Source organism: Lissotriton vulgaris, chromosome 5, assembly GCF_964263255.1.
Source record: "Lissotriton vulgaris chromosome 5, aLisVul1.2, whole genome shotgun sequence".
Lineage (NCBI taxonomy): Eukaryota > Metazoa > Chordata > Amphibia > Caudata > Salamandridae > Lissotriton > Lissotriton vulgaris.
The window spans coordinates 37,028,792-37,050,732 of NC_141693.1; positions in this window are offsets into that span (position 1 = coordinate 37,028,792).

A 21,941-nucleotide genomic window follows, 5' to 3' on the forward strand; every position below is an offset into this window, starting at 1 on the left:
TTTCTTGGTGTATATCAGCTGCAATTTTGTGTAATTTGTTAATGGCTTTATACACAGAGGGAGTATGGTCAGGTATGAAAACACAGCAGCTACTTCCGATAATTCTACAAGCTCCACCCCTATCTGCTAACATAACGTCGAGAACAATTCGGTTCTGTAACGCAACAATCCTAGTAATTTGTAGCTCTTCAGTAAGATTCCCAAGAACTGCAGCAGTTTGATTAGTAACAGCTTCCACTACTCTTGTCAATTGCCGTATCTTTCTGCTATTCAGAGCAGCTCCCACAAAGAAAAACAATCCTAGGTTGAAATCTATGTACTGTTGTAGACTAGTGTCCGTCTGATCAACATCATCTATGGATAAAGTCTGTTTGAATCTGTTCACTGTTACATTATTCAACAACTGCAAGTCTTTATGATATGATGCAGGTGCCAAAAATACAGGTGGCAATAAAAATGATACATAACATACTCCAGACCAACCGGCTGGTAATCGATAATAGCCCTTATTCCTACATACAAAATAGGTGTTATGTGAAGCAAGGAAAGTACTGTTGTTCAGGCCATCAATGTTCAATACAACAATACAATCACTAACACCCACAGGAGTATGGCCTACACTTTGTACACAGAAATCAGCTTGTGCTTGGGCCACAGAAATCACAAACTTCTCTTGTCCAAAAGTGTCTCTAGTGTTCGTGAAGATATAAGGGGTCGATTCATTGTCCGGTCGATACTCTTCCCACTCCCATATAGTTCTGTTAGATTGTGGATAGCCGTCTTTATCTTGATGACATTCTTTATTCAGTTTGAAAATCAGTCGTCCCAACTGTGGGCTTTCTTGTGGCAAAAAGCAAAGTGTACCATGCTCTACAAGAGCCATTGTGAGAAAAGGGAAGTGGTATGAACGGTGTTCCCCCTTTCTTTTGATGCGCTGGCATCATCCCACATATCCAACAGTCTGTGGCATTTGTAGCAACGTGGGTATAATGCAACATCTGAATTAAAGTGTTATTCAAATATAATTGTCGATGCTTCAACTCTTGATAAGGGAGTGTATAGAAAAAGTGCTCATCAGGGACTGGAGTAGAAACAACATACAGTTCACGGGCAGGAGCTTTCTCCTCAACAAACCACATGACTGTAGCGATGACTGCTGTAACGAAAATGAACCCTACAGAACCGAAAATCTTTCTTTTATCCATCTCGGGCAAATGTACACAGTATCTTCCTGAAACTAGTGTTGTCAGAACTCTTACCCCTGAGGTAGCCGTTGTTTTCTTCACCATCGGGCCAAGACGGGTGTCACTACTCTAATGCATGGCTGATCCCCCCCTTGCTTCATTGGCTCTCCATTTCACCAACCTAGGGACCGTTCTGACAACTTCTCATACAATTGCAGCTTCTTTTCTTGGATGCAGATCGTATCTTCTGGATGCAGGCGTTGTTTGGTCCGGGAAGAACTCCTCAGTATCATCAGGTACCACAGCACGGCCTCTCTCCGTAGTCAGGATATCTCGATGGCCAGTCAGTACAGCAGGTTCCACCAGATCAGGTTGCACTTTCCTGCAGTGTATCAAATGAATCCAGTGTTTGCGATTCGTCACTCGTACTGCTGTTCTTGTGGCCAGAAGGACTTGTTCAGGACCATTTGATGCTGTGTTGAGACTTCCTACCTGGCCCTCTGGATTTTTGCTGCTTTCAAGTCACTCCCTGCACTCAAGGAACCTCGTAGCGCCTCGCCGGACCCGCTTCGCGGGTCCCGCAGCGCTTTTAATTGCTGAAGCTGCTGGCTGTGTGGGCGCATCCCTAGGAGGAAAGCGGGGCAGGTGAAAGCGCCGACGGGGCTGCGAGTATACAGGCAGGGTCTCCATTGTCCAGGAGTGCCTGCGCACCCGATCTATCACACCTGGGCTGCTCTCCCCGCTGGCCACGCCCCCGCCAACGGAGTGAAATACGGGCTTTGTCTTCAGCCCACTGGGACCATTTGATGCTGTGTTGAGACTTCCTACCTGGCCCTCTGGATTTTTGCTGCTTTCAAGTCACTCCCTGCACTCAAGGAACCTCGTAGCGCCTCGCCGGACCCGCTTCGCGGGTCCCGCAGCGCTTTTAATTGCTGAAGCTGCTGGCTGTGTGGGCGCATCCCTAGGAGGAAAGCGGGGCAGGTGAAAGCGCCGACAGGGCTGCGAGCATACAGGCAGGGACTCCAGTGTCCAGGAGTCCCTGCGCGCCCGATCTATCACACCTGGGCTGCTCTCCCCGCTGGCCACGCCCCCCGCCTATCTGCCTATCAGCCATTTGCACGTTGTTTAAAGGAGACCGGTGGAACCGCAGCGCGGGAGCGAGCCGGGAAAAGCCTGGGACAAGGGCCGGACCGTCTGTGGCCATCCGGGGCCGAAGGAGGCCGGGCTGGGCCACCCCACTGACATTTTATCGGACTGGTACTTTGTTCTGTTGGTTGTGTCCACAATTTAACTTGCTCCACCTTCCTTGAAGGTGTAGGGGGCTGTATAGTATGGCTTCTTCTACAAGTACTCCTACTTTGTTGCCCTCTTTGAATAAGGCAGGGGTTGTTACCATGGGACCCCTGGATACCTATTTTAAATGACTACCCCAAGACATTGATAGAGAAATTGCCCTGGCAGAAAGACGTGCAGGACGTAGGCTGTCCATTGAACTTTTAAAAACTCCTGTTGATAAACGTCCCTCCCAAAGTTTTCCGGCATTGGTTACGCCTTTATCATCTATCACACTGCCTGCTGCAACGGAAACCCATTATCTCTTTCCACCAATAATAGAGTCATTGGCTGCTTTGCCTTTAGAACCAGAAACCTCTATTTTGCCTGTAACCCCTCCTAGTGTTCTTATTAATCCACCTACTGAGCAGCTATCTACAGTCCAACCTAGTGCTCTAACACATGTCACAAAATCTAAACCTTGTGTCAAAAGGAAGAGGAGTGCAGCTCCTAAGAAAAGTTATGTCCCAAAATCTCCAAAAAAAATTAGAAAATTAGGAACATGTACACGGCCCCGGGATCTTGTTGGGAGTATTCCTAGTGGGCCACCAGTGGGTGAGGGAGAAGTTGTTCCAACTGGTTTAGACCCCATAGTGATAGCATCGCCTGAGATAGCATCACCTGAGATATCATCGCCCACTCCGCCATTATTCTCGGAGCTGGAGAAACTAATACAGTCCCTCCTGACTCCCATCGAGGACCGAGTTAAAAAGCTAGCTGACCAGTTAGACCATCTAGAGCAGGCCAGTTTAGATAATTTTTTTTCCACAAAAACACTAATTAAGTCCTATTTTAAGACGGATGAGAGTAGGAACTTCCAGCAATCTGCTGGGCGAGATGTAAGTGTCCCCACGGTCGAATCCCATCTTCCCGTGGTTAGTACTGTAACTGGGCCACAGGGAAGGGGACAAAGTCGTGGGACTACTACCGAACTGCCAGCTATCCTAAGCAGTAACAATGGGGGGAAAACTAAGCTCCCCGATACTGTCGTTAAAGGTAGCAAAGAGTGTTCAAAAAATATCACCTCTTCAAGTGATGTTATTCAACACCCACCAAGTACCCTGATATCTTGCCAGGGCCTTATAGCTGGTGATAACAGCAATCCTAGCAAAAGCAATGCTGTATCAAATAAGTCCCAGGCTTCCGAAGTTCAAAAAAATGTTGGCCCTGTAACTGGTGGTAATGATAGTTCTAGGAAAAATAATGCTTCCCTGGCTCCACAAAATGTTTTCACATCCCGACCTATTGTACCAGAAACAAGTCGACCGATACCCCGTGCGACAAAGCCTCCCCCTAGGATACCCCCCATAAATCTTACCCCGGATTCTTATCCCTATGTGGCTGTCCTTACCAATGTTCCACCTCTATTGGTAGGCCAAAGAGAAACCTTCCAGATGTTAAAAAATAAGGTTATGCACTGGCTAAGGGTCAATAGACCATTGCCCGGTGAAGTGGATGGTTTGATAATCGGGGTAAGAAGGGCTAATTGGATAGGCTGTCCTTCAAAAAACTTGGGGGGAGAATGTATTATAATTAATTTCCAAGATCCAAGGGTGGTAGGCTTGATCACGAGGCCGGGCTGGAGCACTAGCACTGGTGGGATTGGTATCGTTGATCTCACCTTTTTTTACCCAAGACCAACTGGTGTTCAATTTGGTGGGAATAGCGATCTAGGCAGTTCCAGTTATTTACCACCGACAGGGATTACCCCTTTTGCTGTGCCTTTGTTACGACCAAATCTTTACTATGGTCAAGCTTACAATTCCTACGATGGGACGAAAAATTTGGGGTGGGGTTGTTGACGAAAGTCTGGTGTTTTTTTGAATATTGGGGGCAATGTGGTAAGGGGGGACTTATCTGAGAATTTTGTGGCATCCACCTTGGACGCAATAGTGTGTCCAAAAGAAGAGACCAGCGATGGGAAGAACGTGAATTGGAGTGGAGACAGTGGGGTGTGTATGCAAAGCTTGGGGGGTGAAGAATTGCCCATATCAAACACCACTGTTATACAGGGAACTGATGCTAATTCTGTGGATATTGTTGTAGACCAGGATGGGAACTCTGAGAGTTCGAGTAACCTACCACCCATGTTAGCTATTGAGGTGGGAACCAGAGATGGCCCTAGCCCGGGGAAGTTTTTCTCATGGAATATTGCGGGGCTAGGTAGTAGACTATTGTCCCAAAACTGGATAGATTTTATCAACGGGTTCGAAGTGTGTCTATTTCAGGAGACATGGGCTTGTGATTCCATCTTCCTTCCAGGCTATTTAAATTTTTCTATTCCAGCGAATAGAGGCCCTAGAGGTCGTCCTATGGGAGGTTTAACAGTTTGGGTCAAGCAAAGTTTATAAATTAAAATAAAAGTGCTTGACCTGGGTTGCAAGGATATCCAACTGATAAGAATGACATTGGATAAGTGGGGTGTGATAGACATATACAATATCTATGCTAGGGGTACCAACACTGGGAACTCCCCCACCCTAGAGGCCCTGTCCACTTTCCTTGAATCACAGTCCCTGGGAAATAGAGTCGTAGTGGCTGGTGATCTTACTAGGACCTTCGAGCCGTTGGATAATATGGAAAATCCACTAGGGCAAGAGGAAGATGTCCAATGGGGTGTCCCGAATCTAAATCTGCCTCCGGTCAAACGGTGGACGAAGGACATATTGCTAATAAATGCAATATGTTTGGAATACGGGTTGAGGGCCCGCAATGGAAGGACAAAGAGTGACCAGGGAGGTGTTTGTACATTCGACAATGGCCATAGCAAAAGTAGAATAGACTATGTCATTTGTAGCCTCAATTTATGGCAGGGGATATGTGATATGGAAATAAAGGATAGACTGGAAAGCGATCACAATCCCCTTTGTGTCACTCACACCTGGTGGACGGCCAAGCCAGGAAGGTCACTACCGTGTGGTGGAGTAGTACCTGTTATGACCAATGAAATGCGTAGAGTCAAATGGCCAAATGTGCTGGCGAATGTAGCATCTATGGACTATATAAGTTCTGAGGTGGATGCTGCAATCGCCGCCATGGAGATAGCAAACCCCGTAACTCCTGGGTCCATTTTAACCACAGCCATACACGATAAGTTTTTCTCCCTTTTAAAACCACACTTCACGAGATTGACTACGGCAAATAGGAAAGCCCCACTCAAACTGGCTAGGTGGTTTAACAAACAGTGCAGGGTAGCCAGATTGGAACTGGGCAGAGAAATTAGAAGCAGGGATAGGGTTATGATTGGTGTAGCCAGGAAACACTATAATGTTAGCATTCGACAGGCTAAGAAAAAGTGGGACGAAGAGTATTGGGATGAACTGTTGGAGGCCTCAGAGGCAAGGGATTCCAGACTTTTCTGGGAAGTTGTGAGGTGGGGCAGAGTTGGTACCCCAAATAAACCAGACAACAATGTCGATGAGGCATCCTGGGTGGAGTATTTTAAACCCCAGTATGCCGAGATTAGGGAGGCCATGGCTACAGAATCAATTCCAGTTGTATTTTGGACGGAAAGTTTTTTTTCCAACAAAGAAGCACATTTGGTAATTTGCTCTTTAAAAGGGGGAAGGGCGCCGGGTTTAGATGGGATACCCTCTGATATATTTAAAAATGATAAGGTACGGTGGGCCAGGTACGTGACCTTACTGGGAAATTCCATAGCCAAAGGATCTGTAATCCCAGAAATATGGAAGGGAGCAATAATTATACCCATCTACAAGAATGGCGATCGGTCACTCCCGGCCAATGATAGGCCAATAAGTTTGATTGCCACTGTCCAAAAAGTAGTGGGGAAGATGGTGGTAAACAAACTGATGGACTGGGTAGAGGAGAATAATGCTCTTTCCCCTTACCAGGCAGGTTTCAGGCGGGCAACCAGCACGGTAGATCAAATATTCCGCTTTACTATGTTGAGGTGGGGGACGGTGCTCCTTGGCGAGGGCAGCCTATATGTCGCTTTTGTCGACTTGCGGGCTGCCTTTGACCTGGTCCCAAGGAGCAAGCTCTGGGCAGTTTTGAATGGGATGGGGGTCCCGCCTGAGTTGCTCACGCTGATAATGAGACTCCACGAGTGTAATTTTGCCAAAGTCCAATGGGGGTTGAACGGGGAATCCACTGTTGATTTTCTGGTCGAACGGGGAGTACGCCAGGGATGTGCAATGGCACCCCTGCTCTTCTCCCTATTCATTAATGGAATTGTGGGTAGAATGTTGGACGCAAGTGTGGACGCACTTTCGCTAGCGGGCATCAGGGTTCCGATCCTGATGTTCGCTGACGACACCCTAATTGTGTCCAAGACCACTTGTTCAGGGCCACACCACCTCGGCTCCAGACTACTTGACCTCTCAAAGGACTTTACCAACACGAAAATCACCAGGTCGGAGATTGTGACCTTCTCCTGTGGACCGATCAGGGAGGGCTTCTCGAGCCTGTTGGTAAATAGAAACCAAGCTATCAGTTAATTGTGCCAAATAGTCATTCATTAAAACACAAGGTACATCATACACTGAACTTGGTTTGGGCACCCCCCATATATTCATGGGGCGCCCGAAAACTACCTCATAGGGCGTTAAGCCCGTCCGAGAGTGTGGTACCGATCTGATAGACAACAACGCCAAAGGCAGAGCATCTGGCCAAGTCAGAGAAGTAGAAGCCTGCATTTTTGCAATCTTTAGTTTGAGCGTGCCATTATACTTTTCTACCAACCCTGCTGATTGAGGGTGGAATACTGCGTGGAACTTTTGCACAATGCCTAATCCCTTCAGGGCATATTTAATAACGTCCGCCACAAAATGGGGCCCGTTATCCCTCCACAACAATCTTCAAACACCAAAACGAGGGAAGAATTCCTTCAGAAGCACCTTAGCATTAGTCATTGCAGTATTGTCCTTAGTAGGGTATGCTTCATCCATTTACTGAATGCACAAACCACAACCAGGACGTACTTCAGATTATTGCAGCGTTCCAGCTGAATATAATCCATTTGCAATACTTCAAAAGGTGCAGTGGGTGTTGCAAATCCTCCTGCTGGAGTTCGTGTCCCTTTTCCCGGATTGTATTTAAGGCAAATCATGCAGGTCTGTACCACTCTTTTAGCCGTGCTAGCAATTTCTGGATGCTCTCATACTTGTGTAAGCAATTTCACAATTGCCGAAGCTCCAACATGTGCTAGCCCATGTGCCATCTGAACCATAGGTTGTACGAAGGCTGTGGGTAACTTCCACCTATCCATCTGCTTATTCCTCCAACAACCTTCATCATCCAATTCTCCATCTTTGGACCATTGCTCTCGTTCTTTCTCAGTAGCAGTCTTTTGCATTTCTAGTGCCTTCTCCCTAGCATCATGCCGCGTTCAGCTTGTGACTTCACAACATACATCGAAGTGGAGCCAGGCTGCATCGCAGTTTCACGTGCCACCCGATCTACAAAAGCATTTCCTTGTCCCACTTTGTCAGTCACTTTCTTGTGTGCACTACATTTCTCCATACATTATCTGAGTTCCATGTGATGTCAAAAAGCCCCTTTCCTTCCAGAGCAGGCCAAAATCGTGCGCCACTCCGAAAGCATAGCGGCTGTCTGTGTAAACATTCACACATAATCCTGCACTAAGCTCACAAGCTCGTATCAACGCTATCAGTTCTGCTGCCTGAGCTGATTTCTGTGGTATGCGTGCTGACTCAACTATCGTGTGTAATGTAGTAATTGCATATGCTGCGGAAGTGGTTCCATCTGGTAACTTTAAACAGGACCCACCCACCCACAGCTCTCCATCCACATCTGTAAATGGCGCATCTTGTAAATCAATACGACCCTTTGTCTGTTCCTCGGTCACAAAGACACAGTCATGCGTCTCTTGCGCCTCAGGCTGAGTCACTGGAAAGGGCAACAGTGTAGCTGGATTCAGTGTTGCACATCTCTTCAACGTTATGTGAGGAGCCAACAATGTCAGCTCGTATCCTGGTAGATGAGCACTAGTTAAATGCTGCGTCTTTGTTTGATTCAAAGGGGCATCAACAGCATGGGGGACCAACACCAACAGCTTATGAGATAAGACTATCCCTTCACTCTGGCGTATTGACATAGCTGTCGCCGCAACTGATCGAAAACACCCAGGCAACGCTCGGGCAACAGGATCAAGCACTGCCGAGAAGTATGCACAAGGGCGCTGCTTATCGCCGTGCATCTGCACTAACACTGATAACCCGCATCCATCTCTCTCATGCACATACAATGTAAAGGGCTTTGTGTAATCAGGAGTGCCTAATACTGGTGCTGAACAAAGGGCCTGACGTAATTGGTGAAAAGCACTCTCACATTCATCCGTCCATGGAAGGGGAACTGGGGTATCCTTTGTCAACAAACCTAACAGTGGTTTAACTATGTATGAAAACCCTAATATCCACTGTCTACAAAAGGAGGTGAGACCCAGAAAAGCTCGAACTTCTTTCTGCGTGGAGGGTACTGGTGTGTCTAAAATAGCTTGAATACGGTCTGGTGTGAGTGCACGCCCCTCCTTAGACAAAAGGTGACCTAAGTAGGTTACCTTTGGTCTACAATATTGCAGTTTCTTCTTCGAGACTTTGTGGTTGTGAGATGCCAAAAAGGTAAGCAAGGACAAAGTGCACTGTTCACATTGCTCAAGGGTGTCAGCGGCCAACAAGATGTCATCGACATCTTGTATAAGCCCCACACCGTCCGGTAAGACAAAGGAATCCAATCGTCGTTTCAATGCCTGACTGTAAATGCTAGGGCTCTCAGCATAGCCTTGAGGAACCCTACAAAATCTGTACGATCTATTATTCAACGTGAAACCGAAAAGATATCGGCTGTCAGGATGAATAGGGATCGAAAAGAAAGCGTTCTTCAAGTCTATAACAGAGAACGTTGTTGCAGTTGGTGGGACCAAAGTAAGGAGTGTCGTAATGTCAGAAACCACTGGGTATTGAGGTATCACTATCTTATTAACCTCCCTCAAATCGATAATAAATCGGTAAATCCTGGTGTCACTGTCTTTCTTCAAAATCGGTAGGATAGGACTGTTACACACATTGTATGGAACTTCTTCAACCACCCCAACTTTAATCAAATCCTGCACTATCTGTATGAGCGCCTCCTCCCCCTCCTGTGAAATCCAATACTGAGGCAGGTGTGGCAGCACAGCTCCCTCCTTTACACTAATGTGCACTGGAGGGATAATCATCTGTCCCAAGTCGGTATCGGACATGGCACACAAAGATTCAGTTAAGAGGCCAATGCAGCTTCTACGGTAATCATGTACACCCTCTCCATTGGTGGATAATTGTCATTTAAAATAACACGTACTCCCTCAGGGGAGCACCGTATCGTGGCCCGAAAATATTTGAGCATATCCAGGCCAACGATATTATCAGGAGTGTTCGGGGAAAGTAGGAATGGGCATGGTGCAGCAAACTGATCTACATAGAGTGCAAGAGGTTGTGACAGTGGGCTAACAGAAGGCGTTCCATCGAACCCTATTGACGTAATCGTTGAGCCAGACAGGGGAGCCCTCGGAACCAATTTTTTGGACAAAGCGCTACGAGTAGCTCCTGTGTCAACCAGGAACCTATCAGTAGAGCCCAAAACATGTGCCGTAACATAAGGACCCCTCTGATCTACTGGCACTTCAACTGGTTCCTTACCCCATCCTACGCAATCCTATGCATACTGTGAATCATGCTGTTCGGGAGGTGCATAGTCAGACATTTGATACTGATTCCGTCGATCAAAAACATTGGACCCATCTCGGGATCGTACATTAGAATCAAATCTAGCTTGGTCATTCGTGTTGTTTCTATGGCCTGGAAAGTTTCCTCTAACCCTCATAGACCCTTGCCCACGTTCCTGTCGCTGAGCGCGCAACAACGGACACTCATTCGCCCAATAGCCTCTCTGCCTACAATACGCACATTGATCCCGGGCCAAATCAGTACGGCCCGAAGGAGAGTTAGGAAAATTCCTGCCGCCCCAATCATTACCTCTACGAGGCGGCCCATATACTTGTGCTAACATAACCTTCGTTTTTAGATCTTTAGATTTCTTTTCCTCACTACCCTTTGCTACTAATTCCTGATGCTCGTAATACTGAGCCATCGTCAGGAGGGATGCTGGTGTCGAAGTTGTCCAAGAACTTTCACTCGCCTTTAATCGAGCTGCTATACTTAGCAATAAATTTGAAACATATTTATCAACAAAAAGGTGTCGGCCTGTGTCGTCCGTAAGCGACTGCCCACTAAAATCATGAAAAGTTTCCTCAAACCGAGTAAAGAAATCTGAAACTGATTCATCTACCTTCTGCTTACATGACGCTAACATAGTCCAATCAATCTTTTTAGGGGGGATAAGCGTTTTCAATTTAGCTACAATAACAGCCGGAAGGTCTAAAATCGACTGGGGCGGTTTCTGTGCTGGTTCCCTGTCCTCATCCTCGAGGTCAGTCCATCGAGCTTTAAATGCCTGAAGATCATCAATCTTTCGTATTGATCTCCACATATCTGGGGGTAATATAAGGCCGAAGAATAAATCAATATCAGACAGAGTCACAGTGCAGGAATTTAGAGCCCCCTCAACCTCCTCGTAGAAGGCTGCAGGGTTCTTTCGCGGATCAGGTAATGCTGCCTTTAATGCCATAACGTCAGCCCTATTCCAAGGAGTATAAACCCAGTTATAGATAAAATACCCTTGAGCATCAGGAGACCCTTTATCCGAACTAATACCCGCTCCTTTAGGAGGAACATACAAGGGTGCCGCCTCCCGCATTGGTTTAGCATGCACTGCATCGATCTTATCTGAATAAAAGATTGATGACTGCTTTCCGCCGCCACTCGGATTCAACTACTCTTCGCCAGCTTTCCGTTTCCGTGCGTCATCCCGTAGCCGAAGCATTTCATCCCGTAACGCAAATAACCGTCGGATGACATCGGGTACCTGGGGAGAAAGAAAAAGACCTTTACGCAATTCTTTTGCATCCGCTATCACATCCGCTGGTTCTAAAACATCGGAATATTTGCGAAAGGCTGACACTACTTCATTAGAAAGATAATCAGTAAAGTATAATTTCTCCCTATCCTCCCATGACTCTAGCTCTGTCAACAAATCAGCGAGAGTAATAGAATCCTTGTTAACCCGGTGAGCAATCTTACGAAGCTCGGTCATACGGTCGAGCGATAACATAGACCGCGTATCCACTTTCTGTCCGGGCGGTTTAGGATCTTGACCTCCTCCACTCGGGGCAGACGGACCAGCGTATGGCGGTGGTGAGCGATCTAATAACGAAAAATCATCATCTGATTTATTAAGGACAGGATAAAGAGGTTGACGAACAGCGTACTGGCCAGATATTTGCAACGGACATTCTTTCTCCTGCTTCTCTTCTAATTCTTTCGCCTCGCGTTTTTTCGCCTCATGCGCCTTCTCACGCTCACTCTTTCGTTGCTCTTTCTCAATCAATGCTTGCTCACGCTTCTCCCGCTCTCGCACTTCTTTCACCCACATTCGTATACATTCAAACATATCTTGCCTCACTCGCCGTTTACACATACATTGTTCCACATACTCAATCTTCCTCAAATCAAATGATCCATACATAGGCACCTCAGGATCCTTCTTTGTATATTTCCTCCACAAGGTGCTATATATTATGGGGGAAAGACCAAATTTAACATACATATCTCTATTCGGCATCCCCTCTGGGGGAGCCGGTTGTGATTCTTCAAGTACCAACCGGTCATTTCCAAAACAGCAGCACCACTTACGGAGTGCTCTAAAAACAGGCATGTCTAAAAATAATGCAGAATATGCAATATTATACTAAAAATGGCACTTAAAACGTTGCGCCGCTCAAATTCACAGGTCAGGAGAAATATCCCCACATTGCCTGCCTATATGGGTTGCAACTCATATATTACTCTCACAGGATCAATAATATGACTAGTCATTACCAAACAATCAATCAAATTAGTCGGGCAAGCGTATAAAACTGCTTCGCCAAACAAAACTATCAAAGGCTCGGAGCAAGCATTGTACAACGATTCTTATCAATCAAGAGCGTCCAGGTTCCAACTGCCAAGTGCCAAATTCGCCCAAACGGCCACTACGCGGCAAACCGACAGAAGAGGTCTCAGTCGATGACCGGCGCCACCCAGATGGTCAGATCGGAAGGGAAGGAAGAATACCTCGGGATGCCCAGACTAAAGGCGCCGCTGGCAGTGATCACGTCCCCGGCAAGGTTCCAATCCTTCGTCACGACCAGTCCTTCGAGCATCCGAGTCGTCGATGAGCCCCACGTGACGGGCGCCAATTGATGAGTACAGGCCTCAGCAAGGCCTGTGAGTGCGGAAAGGGTTCGCCCTTCTGTACACAAAGTCCTCAGACTACATAAGAAGTTGGCACGGAAACTGGAAATACAAAAACATAGTTTAATAAACCTTTAAAGGTGGTACTACAGCCCACACAACACTCTACAGTATTGTACAAGGTAGCACAAAGAACTCGGACATGCGGTCCCCTTTTATACACAAAGAAGGGGCTCATAAGTGGGCGGTTACAGCTCAAAAGTATGATTTACAACCATATAAGGACATTTCTCAAGCATGATCGATACATGGGTGGAGTTAACGGTTCATGGGACCCCTCGAATGCACATTCCAATCCTCTCTAAGCAGAAACAGATGTTACACATACTGGGCATGCACTAGATAAGTTGGAACTATTTATAGCCTGTTGCTGGGCAAACTCCTGGGGTGACAATCAGTGAGGCAGGACTTGCCTCGTGGCGAGCACATGGCAGAATGTAGCCTATAAGATGGACGCCGGAAAACAAAATGGAGTCCGGCCGTACTTCCAAGTATTGAGCGGGAAAACTATAAGGTAGGCACAATAACATGTCTTCAGCGAAGGCTTAACATTATCGCTGTTTTATTTACAACAACTGGGCAGGAGAGATGACGGGGCAGGAGAGATGACGGGGCAGGGGAGGTGATGGGCAGGAGAGGTGAAGGGGCAGGAGAGGTGGCGGGGCAGGAGAGGTGACGGGGCATGAGCTAGAGTGGTAACTGGGCGGGAGCAGTGAAAGGACAGGAGCGGTGAAAGGACAGGAGCAGTGAAAGGACAGGAGCAGTGAAAGAGGCAGGAGCAGTGAAAGAGGCAGGAGCAGTGAAAGGGGCAGTAGCTGTGAATGGAACAGGAGCAGTGAACGGAGCAGGAGCAGTGATGGGCAGGAGAAGTAATGGGGCAGGAGAGGGGACAGGGCAGGAGAAGTGACGTGGAAGGAGAGGCAATAGGGCAGGAGAGGTGACCAGGCACAAGAAGTGACGGGCAGGTGACATGACAGGCAGGTGACGTGACAGGCAGGAGAGGTGATCGGCAGGAGAGGCGATGGGCAGGAGAGGCGATGGGGCAGGAGAGGTGACGGGGCAGGAGAAGTGACAAAGCAGTTGAAGTGACGAAGCAGTAAAAGTAATGGGGTAGGAGCAGTGATTAGGCATGAGCAGGAGTGGTAACCGGGCAGGAGCGGTGAACGGACAGGAGCAGTGAACGGGGCAGGAGCAGTGAATGGGGCGGGAGCAGTGAACGGGGCAGGAGCAGTGAATGGGACTGGAGCAGTGAACGGGACTGGAGCAGTGAGCGGGACTGGAGCAGTGAACGGGGCAGGAGCAGTGAACGGGGAAGGAGCAGTAAACGGGCCAGGAGAAGTGACGGGCCAGGAGAATGGAGGGGGCAGGGGAATTGACGAAGCAAGAGAGTTAATCGAGCATGAGCAGGAGTACTGACTGGACAGGAGCAGTGAAAGGGCAGGAGCAGGCATTTCCCAGGGTGACTGGCAGGGTAGGGAGCCAGTTTAGTTTGGGGGGACCGGTTTTGTACAAGTGCAGGAGTTTTAAAAACACTGCAAAGTTTTTTGTATATTCAGCAGGTTTCGGTCAACAATACAAGTGCCAAGATAACTTTGGTGATCAATGTACCTGCTGGAGACAGATGGGAGCATGTCTTGTCTAGTGGCTGTTTTACTCATCTAAGGTAGTGCAGAGGGGTAATATGCCTGCTGCAAAAAACATATACCATGCATATCAAAGAGCAATATTTTATGTGCATAGTTCAGTGGGTACTGCTTTGTGTTCACTTCCCGAATGAAAAGACACTTGAATACATATGGCCTGGCAGTTCGGGCTTGACTGTTCCTATTGGGCGCAGGATCAAGACTCATTTGCATATGGCTGTGTCCAAACTGGAATGGCATGGTGAACAAAAAAACAATGGATTTAGGCCTAGATCTCTGTATTGGGGTGAATGTATGACATTGGTCCGCATTCTGTCCATCAATTGTTTTTGCATTTGTCACCCCAAGTGGGAGGGGTATCCTCAGAAGTGAGTCCTGTGCTCTCCATGCCACTGGAGTCAAGCTATCCTGGATGATGAGGGCTGAATGCCCGAAACCGGTCCTAGGTGCTTGTTTCCAGTCCAGGGAGGACCTGGCCAGTCAGTTTGGGCTGGACTTTTCCCATTGGGTGCAGGATCAAGACTGATTTGCATATGGCTGGTTTCAAACTGGATTGGAATGGTGAGCAAACAAACAATGGATTTAGGCCCAGATCTCTGTACTGGGGTGAATGTCTGATATTGTTCTGCAATCTGTCCACCAGTTGTTCTTTTTGCTATATTATGATTGAGCAGCTAGCTGGCTGAAATGAATATAAAGGAGCCTTTGTGGGTTTCCGAGAGTCTAGATTCTCCTGAAGAGTCCCTTTCTCTTCTGTTCCCTGCTTAACACATGTGTACAGGAGGAGCCCGGTATCCATGACCTCAATGTTTGAGACAAAAATTAATCATGTATTTCTGAACAATGAGAGTAAAAGCATTAAGGTAACATGCTGTTCCTGCTTATATTTTACACGCTTTACATAAACCTGTATTCCCTATGAGTGTTTGCTTTTTCCTGAATTAAACCTCAAATTTATTTTTATTTTATTTTATTACTGATTTGTAGAGTCAATGGCTGCCCGTAAGCGTCCCAGCGCTAAATAATAATAATAAACATTTTTATCCATTGTTTTAATTTAATAACGTTATAAGCTGTAACTGGTAAGTGAAATGCTAAACGTACTAAAAATTGGTATGGTTTGCTATTTCTAGCCACACCCCTGACTCCGCCCACTGATCCAATCTTCGGTAATTCCCGCCCTCTGATTCTCCACCCACAGTTCCCCTACTTTTTTTAGGTTTCGCCTGGGGAACGGAGCGTAAGCTCCGCCCCCAGAAAAATCTCTAGTCTTCAGTAAGGGACTCTTGTAATACGCCCTCTGTTCCATTGGCTAGCTCCATAAATGGAGGCTAGCCATTGGAACAGAGATCTGTCCGTCAAGGCCGGACCAGATTCGGGGGCGTTCCCGAGATTTTTTCCATGGGCGTTCCCTCTGTGTAGTCATCGGGCGGTGGGCAGGGTTTCTTTTTTTTGTCGTCCGTGTTTGTTTTTGTCATTCCGAGGCCGACCGCCGCCGGAAGAAGTCTTCCTCTGGTAAGTGCTTGCTGCGTCTCATGTCGTCTGTGCCGTTCCGCCCCCCCCCCTGTCCGTGCGCCGTTTGAAGTGACTGTGGTGCCTACCGCGATCGTGGCCTGGAGAATCTGTGAGCCAGCGTGTGCCTAAAGACAAAGGTGGTTTCAACTGCGTGGTGTGGGGCGCGCCGGCTGCTCTCTCATCTGACCGAGAGCGCCGCGCTCATCTTTGCCGCCAGCTAGGGGAGTTGCCGAGGGCCGAGATCGTACTCTCCAGCCCTCGCTTCCTGTGACCGAAGAACTCCCTGCCTGGGAGCGCCCCTAAATCAAAGATCGTCTACTGTGTTCACCGCCGCGACCCGGGGCTTGCATTTGCCTGGGAAATCACCGCCGCAGCTCCAAAGCCACGAAGACTGCACCGAAGGGTCCGCCTGCTGATTGGCGGCTGACCCGGGAAAGCCGCGCACTGATTGGGCCTTGGCGGAGGGCTCGACGAGGAAGTCGCGTCCTGATTGGCCTAGGAAGCGCTGACGTCAGCGGAGGCTCACCGCAGGGCCGCGCTGGGATTGGCCTAGCCCCCGAAGCAAGACTCCGCTCCTAGGAAGCCGTCGCCGGAGCTCCGAGGCATCTGCCCCTGCCCCCCGTGAGTGTAGGAGCCGACTGGAAGATCGGCCTGCTCCCGGATGAGTGAGGGAGCCTGAAGGATGCCCCGCAAAGCCAGGACGAGAACGGGGTGACCGGAGCTTGCACCGAGCGTGGCAGTTGACACGCTGAAGTCTACATAGGCAGCAGCCAGGCCTTCTGAGAACCATTGGGAAGTTTGACTGCGAAGTTTTGGGGCTTCGATTACTTTCCTTTTTCCTTAGGATTTACAACCGTTTTTGACAGTTCTGCAAGGGTTTCGCTTTGAAACTATATTTCTATAGACTATGAAGATGAGGTTTTGGTAGCTATAACATCTGCAAAAACAATTTGAGGATTCCGTGTCTCGTTACTGTTGTCTTTGTTTTCCGTCAATGGAATGCTTTCGTCGGCTGTCATGTCCTCTCCATGTTTTCCGTTACTCCGTGGTGTTGTCTTTGTTGCCCTTGTCTCATGTCTTTTTCATGTTTGTTTCACGTGTTTCTGTGTCTTGTTGCTGTTGTCTGTTTTCGCCACGCCCACGTCAGGCAGTCTGTGGCGCTAATTGTTGATGTCCCAGTGTGAGTGGGTCCCTGTCAGTGGGGTGCTCCTTGACACCAGAACTAAGGAGGTGGTAAAAGGATATGTGCTGGTGCATGACGGCATAACGTGCGGTTTATGAAGGAAGTGGCCGCCCCAATAAATGGGCTAAAACATGGAGCCCTGGCTGCCTACAGAGGGCTGTGAGGAACTCGGAAGCTGCAATTTGACCCTGTGTGGGAGAGAAGTGCGCGCTGAACGCCCGGAGACAGTGCTAACTGGTGAGGGGTCCGCAACTGCGCCCAGTGCAAGCGGGTACATATTGTTATTGCGTTTTATAGAAAACTTAATGGACTTTATAAGTGGTTCTCATGTTAATAAAGCGAATACAATGTTAAGTGTGAGTGGCTTTTATGTTGCCCCTACCCTCGAGGCGAATGTAATTACCATTTAGGAACACTACATTTAATTTGTTGTTTTTTTCTGCGAGAAATGCTCTTAAGTACAGGTACGCTTTTAAATGGCATTGGTCAACCAGACCGTCTTTCAGCTGAGTTGCCTGTGAGCATGAGAAGCAGAGGCCATTCATTTGAACCGTGGTGTACTACATGCAGTGAGAATGCTGCAACTATCTCCCTAATTGGTGTTCAAATGAAACTAAAGTGCCCGCGGTAGCTCGGATCTCAACGTGCAGGGTCTCGTTAAAAAATGCAGCACTGAGCTCCCAGTGACGCTTGTCCACGCAACGCTTTGTAATTTAGCATTTAAACATTCCACATATACCCCACGCCCAAAGACGAATGCACCGATGCATTTATTTCAAAGAGTCTCAAAAGCGTTTATTCTAATTAACCAATTAAAATCATAGACACTACACAAGTGCATAGCACTGAAGGTATTACATTTGTTCCGTTTTAAAATCGCTCAAAGAACACTAAGCAAGTATTTGGCTGTGCACTTTGCACCAGTGTTCACAGATAAAAAATATGTACAGAATAAAATTTACGGTATATCAACATAGAAAAGAAACACGTTTTTTACAAGACTGTTAAAGATGTTTAAATACACAGCTCTGTTTTTATAATTACAGTATTTACATCAAGCACCCTGCGCATAGCACACGGTACTGTGTAGTAAATACACAGTTGCTAGTAAACCACAGTATACTTCCCCAGTGAAGAAGTATAGCTGTTACATCGCCCTATAGCACACGTGGCATTGTATGTCTGCCCTGATTTTAAGTCTACATTATTTGCTCGCTGGATATTTTGAGTCTATAAATGCGATATTAAAAGTGAAATTACAAGTCCCAGAAGGCATCATTCAGTTGTCTAAAAAAACCGAGACCCAAGCAGCAGAAAGTATCACACACGTCACACAGGGGCCAACAGGCGCCTATGGAAAAGTTAGTACTTCTTCAGCACTTTTTATCCTGCACCATGGAGAAGAAGAATGCGCAGAGCGAGCCTCACGACTCCCCGCAGTACTCCTCCGCGACCTTTTTCTGGTCGACGCTCTCGTCTTCCACGCATTCTTTGCTGCTCGTCTCAGCGTCCTGCTTCACCTCAGCAGTCGCGTTCGAAGGGCGGGAGGGCTTTTTTCCAGGGTGAATTACTTTCTCCTTCCCAGAGGCAGCTTCTATAAGGCTGGAGCTGGAGAAGCTGAGGTGCGCTTCCTTGGGCCCCTTCTTGCACTCCTTTGACTTTAAGACCGCCTTGGGGTCTTCACACAGGTTCTTCTGTTTCTTCAAAGCGCACGCGATCTGCTTCCAGTAGTTCTTCTGGTTGGCTGCATACTGAGGGCACTAGGAAGGGCTCCCGGCGAACACGCACCAGAAGCTCTCCCCTCCCTTGAGTCTCATGTGTGTGTGTGTGTGTGGCTATGGGTGTGTGTGGCTCTGGTGTGTGTGGCTATGGGTGTGTGTGTGTGTGTAGCTCTGGGTGTGTGTGTGGCTCTGGGTGTGTGTGTGGCTCTGGGTGTGTGTGTGGCTCTGAGTGTGTGTGTGGCTCTGGGTATGTGTGTTTGTGTTGCTCTAGGTGTATGTGTGGCTCTGGGTGTGTATGTGTGTGAAGCAGTGGGTGTGTGTGTATATGTGTGTGGCTCTGGGTGTGTATGTGTGTTTGTGGCTCTGGTGTGTGTGTGGCTCTGAGTGTGTGTGTGGCTCTGAGTGTATGTGTAGCTCTGGGTGTGTATGGCTCTAGGTGTGTGTTTGTGGCTGGCTTGGGGTATGTGTATGTGTGGCTCTGGGTATGTGTGTGTGACTCTGGTTGTATGTGTGGCTCTAGGTGTGTGTGTGTGTGTGTTTGTGGCTCTAGATGTGTGTGTCTGTGTGGCTCTGAGTGAGTGTGTGTGTGTGTGGCTCTAGTGTGTGTCTGTGGCTATGGGTGTGTGTGGCTCTGGTGTGTGTGTGTGTGGCTATGGGTGTGTGTGTGTGTGTGTGTGTGTATAGCTCTGGGGGTATGTGTGGGTCTTAGTATGTGTGTGGCTGTCTCTGGGTGTGTGTGTGTGTCTCTAGGTGTGTGTGTTTGGCTCTTAGTGTGTGTGTGTGTGTAGCTAGCTCTGGGTGTGTGTGTGTGGCTGGCTCTGAGTGTGTGTGTGTGGCTCTGAGTGTGTGTGCGGCTCTAGGTGTAAGTGTGTAGCTCTGAGTATGTGTGTTTGTATGGCTCTGGGTGTATGTGTGTGTGTGGCTCTGGGTGTGTATGTGTGTGTGGCTCTGGATGTGTGTGTGGCTCTCGGTGTGTATATGTGTGTGGCTCTGGGTGTGTGTCTGTGTGTGTGACTCTAGAGGTGTGTGTGTGTGTGCCTCTGGTGTGTGTGTGGCTCTAGGTGTGTGTTTGTAGCTCTGGGTGTGTATGGCTCTAGGTGTGTGTGTGTGGCTAGCTCTGAGTGTGTGTATGTGCGGCTCTGAGTATGTGTGTGTGACTCTGGTTGTCTGTGTAGCTCTGAATGTGTGTGTATGTGGCGCAGCATGTGTGTTTGTGGCTCTAGGTGTGTGAGTCTGTGTGGCTCTGGGTGGGTGTGTGTGTGGCTATCGGTGTGTGTGTGGCTCTGGGTGTGTGTGTGTGGCCTGAGTGTATGTGTGTGTGTGGCTCTGGGTGAGTGTGTGAGTCTTAGTGTGTGTGTGTGGCTGGCTATGGGTGTGTATGTGTGGCTAGCTCTGAGTGTGTGTATGTGGCTCTAAGTGTATGTGTGGCTCTAGATGTCTGTGTGGCTCTGGGTGTGTGTGTTTGTGTGTCTCTAGGTATGTGTAGCTCTGGGTCTATGTGTGACTTTGAGTGTGTGTATGGCTATCGGGGTGTGTGTTTGTGTGGCTCTGGATGTGTGTCTGTATGTGTGAGGCTCTGGGTGTGTGTGTGTGTATGTGGCTCTAGGTGTGTGTGTGGGGGGGGGGAACTCTGGGTGTGTATGTGTGTGTGTGTTTCTCTGGGTGTCTGTGTCTGTTTTATTTATTTATTTATTTATTTATTTATTTATTTATTTATGCAATTTTATATAGTGCGGACTTTACCCGAAGGTGTCAGAGCGCTTCACAATAGGAACAGAAAAGATACAAACTGAGAACATTACACGAGCAACAGATTGCAGAGGCATACGTTACGTTACATACGGTAAAGTGATAATTGTGAGCAAACAAGAATACATGAGGTAGTAACAATTGTGAGAAACCAAAAGTACATGAGGTAGACAAGGTAATTGTGACACTTGTGAGCAAACAAAATACATGAGGTAGTAAAAATGTGGGCTACCAAAAATACATGAGGTAGTAAAAAGTGCACAGGAGGAAAAAGTGACAAGTGTGCAGGCTACAAGAGAAAATAGAGTATAATTTGCGGTATAATACTGCAATATATGTTAGACACTCAAGCACAAGAACAAACAATTACGTAGGCAAAAGTGGCACTTGTGCAAGTATCAAAGGTAAAGAACATGTGAGAGGAAGCAAACTGTGTGTTACAGGGGCAAAGTGGTGAGTGCAAGTTGCAAGAGGGTACCAAACACAAGTACATGGATAATACTGCAATAAAAGGCAAACACTCTAACCGCAAGAACACACTGGGAAGGCGCTTCCATGGACATGAGAAGTAGAAATTATCAGTAGCGGGAGATCTTCCTTCAGATAAAAGAGAGTTACTTTTGGAGGTGTCTCTGGAGGAGGAGAGCTTTGAGGTCCCTTTTAAAGGCCTGGGAGGAGGCGGTGGTCCGGAGCTGAGGCGGGAATGAGTTCCAGATTCTCACTGCGTTGCCTGAAAAGGATTGGGCCATCGTTCTTTCCTTCTTGAAAGTGGGAGGTTCAAGCAGTAGATTCTCTGCATTGCGTGAAGGTCTAGAACCTCCAGAGAGTTTCAGTTTATTTGCCAGGTAGAGAGGAGAAGAGGAGTGCAGGGCTTTGTGGGTGATACAAGCGGTCTTGTAGATAGCTCTAGCCTCAAAGGGAAGCCAGCGGAGGGTAGATAACATCGTTGTGATGTGATCGCTTCTTTTGGCCCCATAAATGAAACGAGTTGCTGAGTGGAAAACAGACTTAAGTGGGGACAAGTGGGATTTGGGGAGGCCAGTAAGAAGAGAATTTCAGTAGTCGAGTCTGGAGAGGACCAGTGCTTGCACCAGGGTTATAAGGTCCCGCTCCGCGAAGAAGCGACGGATTCCCCAAAGAAGGCGCAGTTGGTATCGAGCTGATTTCGCAATGGAATTGATGTGGGGAATTAGATTAAGTTTTTTGTCTAGTATGACACCAAGGGATTTGGCGCTGTCGACAAT